Here is a 5,114-nt window from a genome sequence, read left to right as displayed (position 1 = left end):
ATTATCTTATCTTATGGAAGCGTTGAATCAAGAATCAAGAGGTTTATTTGTCACATACATACCAGGGCATACAGGGCCAAGGTTGCAGGGCCAAGGCTAAGAAAATAGTCAAAGACTCCAGCCACCCAAACAACTGCCTCTTTGCACTGCTGTGGTCAGGCAAGCGCTACCGGAGTGTCATGGCCAGTAGAGACTCAAAAGGAGCTTCTATCCCCATCAGGATGCTCAATGACTATGCAACACTAACCCATCCATCTACATTCATTGCACACACATTCACCTTTAACATTCAATTCACTTAGTATTCGTGGGCTTGGCAGCCTTCTTCGCTGGGGCTTTCTTGGCTGGAGGCTTTTTCGCTGCCTTCTTGGGGGCCTTGGCTGCCACCTTCTTGGGGCTCTTGGGTTTGGCTGCGGGCTTCTTTGCCTTCTTTGGAGACTTCTTAGCAGCAGGCTTTTTAGCCACGACCTTCTTGGGCTTCTTAGCAACAGCAGGTTCTTCACTGGCGCTTTCTTCGCTTTCGGAGCCTCTTTTTTTTTTTTTTTTTTTTAAACTTTATTTTTTAGCGTTTATCGCTTTTCTGGTCAAGCATGACCGACAGTTGTAGGGTGAAACGGGAGAGAGAGCAGGGGGAGACATTCGGCAAATGACGGCGAGTCCGGGAATCGAACTCGGAGTCAACCAGATCCGTGACGCAGCACGGAGTCCCGCGACGCAGCGCGGTAACATGGTGTGCTACTGGAGCACCGGAGCCTCTTTCTTGACAGGGTTCTTGGCTTCAGCCTTGTTGATTTTGAAGCAGCCGGAGGCACTGGTACCCTTGACCTGGACAGGAGTGCCCTTTGACACCAAGCTCTTCACAGCATCTTCACACAGGAATTATTGTTCTCCACGTCGTAGCCACCGGCAGCTAGAGCCTTCTTTACCGCAGCCAGGGACACGCCGCTCCTCTCTTTAGAGGCGGATACCGCCTCGAGGACGAGTTCTGTGGCACTGGGACCTGATGCCTTCTTCGGCTTGGAGGCAGCTTTCTTCTTGGGGACTCTAGCCGGAGTGGCAGCGGCTGGAGCGACTTCTGCCATAGTTGTCTTCTATCGTCTGATAAACACAAACAGCAACAAGTAGTCTGAGCTGACTGTAGCCCCTTTCGTGACTGTGATGCACAGAGTGAATACACAGTCCCTTGTCCAACCATGTAAAATTCCTACAATTAAGTCTGTCTCGCTTTTCTCTATCAAAACACTTCTCGTACAAGTATCGCAGAGAAATTTCAAAGGTACTCACAGTTGCACGAGGGTTTCGTACAGACAAAAACTACAAAAACATTTTAAGTAATTTTTATAAACTGGTCAACACAGCTTTATTTCCGCCGTTGGGTGCCTGATGCGCCTGCGCTGTGATCACAGCGCAGGCGCATCAGGCAGCTAAAGCTGTTTTGAGCAGTGTTGATAGAGAAAAGCGTGCCTTTTAAATATATGATATATTATACAAACCTTTTTGTCAACAGTTTAATTTAGGAACTACTTTCTACTTCAGTACACTCACCAGTAACAATACTTACTCATTCCTACAATTAGAATTTTTAATGCAGAACTTAGAACTGAGTATTTCTACTTTCTACTGAAATCATTGTACATTCCACCACTGGTAGTGATTAACAAAATCAGGGTTGAACCTCAGAAAAGATCACATCTACCAGAATCTGAGTTTCCCCCACGTAACCACCATGCAGAAGAGCATTTTTAAATCTAGTGTTTACCAGAGATGTGCATATCTTTCAGGAAATAACTCCTTAAAAAATCAACTAAACTACAAGTTTTAGTCAATTAAGACCAAACTGACAGAATAATCGACTCTGAGGGGACTAATGGCTACACACTGTACACAGCATTTCAAATTAAAGGCTTCATGATGAAAGAGTCAAGACAAGCATATCATTCTGGATATTTAATAAACTACATCAAAAAAGGAAGTACAGAAACTAAGTATTTGATATGAATGAAGATGAAGGGAAATCAGTCACAAAACAAAAATAAGTCTCAATAATATCAACTGTTCACTGTTGCTTTCTCCTTCTGCAGCTTTAAAAGTTGAATACATAAAAGTACAGCAGAAAACTACACAAGCTATACATGGTTTGTTTACATACTGGATTTGTCTAAACTCTGCATTTGTAGAATGTAAGGAGCAAAACTCCATTCTCCTCCTCTGATTTATATGACGAACGCAAAACGATCACGATTTCAATTCAGAGTAGAGAATCGATCAAAATGAGCATTCGATTTCAACCTTCAAAATTAAATCACAAGCCGATTTGCAATTCTACCAATTATTGATGAAGAAACGGAACTGGAAAATCCTCCTACTACCGATTTGGCAACATGGCAACTCTAACTTTATGGGAAAGGTGGTCTTATCATGAGAATTAGGCTACCATTTGTTTCAGCAATGGTCTTATTTGTTTACACCAAGGTATGCAACCAATCTGACAATGATATATTTTGCTTTTGTAGTAGCTGTTGTTACCGGTAACCCTATATCTATTAAAGAAGAATTTTAAAATATTAATTAAAGTTGTCAGGGCATAAAACCCATCTGTTGAACTTTACAAATCAAGACTTGATAGTTTAACAACGGCATAGCCATCAGTGCTGGGGGAGGGGTTACATTGAAAATCAAATCATAGGCGGCTAAGTAGCGCAGTGGGCAAGGCGCTCGCCACTAACGCAGGAGATGCTGGGTTCGAGCCCAGCTCTCGCCGTTGCTTCCGGCTTGGCTGGTCGTTCATACTAATACAATTGGCAGTATTAGGGGGTGGGAAAGCCGGTGGGTGGGGATCAGACGTTGTGGACAGCGACTCCTACAGGTCGGTTGGTGCGCCTGTACAGCCGAATCAGGAAGCAACGGAGGCAGCGTGAGCCTCCTACCCACGCGTTACTCCTCGCCGCTGAGAGATCGCACTGTACAGGTGAAAAGATGCGACAGCTGCCTCCTTGTGTACCGGAGGGGACACGTGATGCAAGGCTTGGTCCACATTGCAGCCGACCAGTGGGAGGCATGGTCTAACAACGTTCGAGACAGGGGAGGGTAGAATTGGATAATATGAAATTGGGATGGGAGAAAAAAATAGAAAAATGGGGAGAAAAAGTAGATAAAAAAAAGACAATCAAATCATGACCTTAAAATCGAAAGTCACATAGAATTGGGACACCCCTAGTGCCCTACTAAATACACAAAAGCCAATTCCAATTCCTCTCTCCTTTTTGGTGCTCTAAATACTATCAAAGAGGGTCTGGCTCTGGTGGTAGCTACCTCACAATCATTCTACGCCCATCTGATAAAATACAACAATTTTATAATAATAATAAGATACAAAAACATTTATCTTATTTTCTTTTGTTCATATCTGCACTCTACTTATTATTTTAAATCAACAAATGTATCAAACTAAATAATTGAATGAATGTGAATGATGAAAATAGAAATAAAAAGATATGGGTGCGGTTATCGACCATAAATAATAAAAGATAAAATGTCAGATATCAGCCAGATGAATCAGTCTATTACTAATGAACAACTAAATGGTTTCTCTTCTGTATGAGTTCTCATATGTCTCTTCAGGTGTTCATTCCTACTAGTCCCTATTCCACAAATGGAACAACTAAATGGTTTCTCTCCAGTATGAGCTCTCATGTGTCTGGTCAGGTGTTCCTTCCTACGAATTCCTATTCCACAAACTGAACAACTAAAGGGTTTCTCATGAGTTCTTAAGGGGTTCTCACCAGTATGAGTTCTCATGTGCATCTTCAGATGTCCCTCCCTATTGAACCCTTTCCCACAAACTAAACAACCAAATGGTTTCTCTCCAGTATGAGTTCTCATGTGTGTCTTCAGATTTCCTTGATCACTGAACCCTTTCTCACAAACTAAACAACCAAATGGTTTCTCACCAGTATGAGTTCTCATGTGTATCTTCAGATGTCCCTCCCTATTGAACCCTTTCCCACAAACGAAACAACCAAATGGTTTCTCTCCAGTATGAGTTGTCATGTGTGTCTTCAGATTTCCTTGATCACTGAACCCTTTCCCACAAACTAAACAACTAAATGGTTTCTCACCAGTATGAGTTCTCATGTGTATCTTCAGATGTCCCTCCCTATTGAACCCTTTCCCACAAACTAAACAACCAAATGGTTTCTCTCCAGTGTGAGTTCTCATGTGTGTCTTCAGATTTCCTTGATCACTGAATCCTTTCTCACAAACTAAACAACCAAATGGTTTCTCTCCAGTATGCGTTCTCATGTGTGTCTTCAGATTTGTTTTCTGAAAGAACCCTTTCCCACAAACTGAACAACTAAATGGTTTCTCTCCAGTATGAGTTTCCATGTGTCTCTTCAGATGTGCCTTCAGATTGAACCTTTTCCCACAAATTGAACAACTAAATGGTTTCTCTTGTCTTTTCTGTATTTTGTTTGGTTTCAGAGTCATCAAACTTGACAGAAGTCCTCCACTCTCCTTCCAATCATCATTCCCACCAGTTCCAGAAGCGTCTGAAGAGAGGAGCTGGCCATCTCTAGTTGGTTCTAAATCACCAGCTGGATCTAGGTTACTGAAAGGTTGTGATTCTCTACAGTCCTCTCCATCAGATTCTGTTTTCACCTGTTCAGTTGAGGTGCTGGGTAAAGAGTGAGCTTCTCCATTTTTCTCCCTCTGGGTTTGAAGAGGCTGGAAGGGCTGAGCGTTCTCTTGGCCACATTTCACTGGGTATACTGTGATCTTGGAGCGACCAGCTTCTTCAAGCCCTTGAATTAGTACATTTTTTATTTGCACAATCGCTGGGTCCTGGGTTTGGCTGAGCTGTGAGGATTGGGTATTATCACCATTGTGTTCATATTTCACAGGGTGTACAATCATCTTGGAGCCATCAGCCTCTTCTAGATCTTGAAATAATTCCTCCTGTTCCTCTTTAATCTGTAGGGACTCTGGGTCCTGGGTTTGGTTAAACCATAAGGACTGAGGTTTCTCTTCATCATGTTCACATTTCACAGAGACGGGACTAAATGTGAACTTTATGATATCAGCCTCCTCCAGACCTTGGAGCTGCTCTCCCTCCT

General features: G+C 42.7%; 1 pseudogene across 1 annotated transcript; it reads right to left on the bottom strand.

Moving 5' to 3' along the window:
• Positions 1 to 294: 294 nt before the first annotated feature.
• On the bottom strand, positions 295 to 1,082 carry LOC311232588 (histone H1-like; annotated as a pseudogene). Its single transcript has 2 exons — positions 740 to 1,082; positions 295 to 529 (listed from the first exon to the last, which is right to left on the bottom strand). The product of its transcript is annotated as a histone H1-like (transcript).
• Between the last annotated feature and the right edge of the window lie 4,032 nt (positions 1,083 to 5,114).

Source organism: Notolepis coatsorum (genome assembly GCF_963971535.1).
Source record: "Notolepis coatsorum genome assembly, chromosome: 1".
Classification (NCBI taxonomy): domain Eukaryota; kingdom Metazoa; phylum Chordata; class Actinopteri; order Aulopiformes; family Paralepididae; genus Notolepis; species Notolepis coatsorum.
Note: the sequence above shows the minus strand (reverse complement) of the source record. Positions and strands in the feature narration are given on the sequence as shown.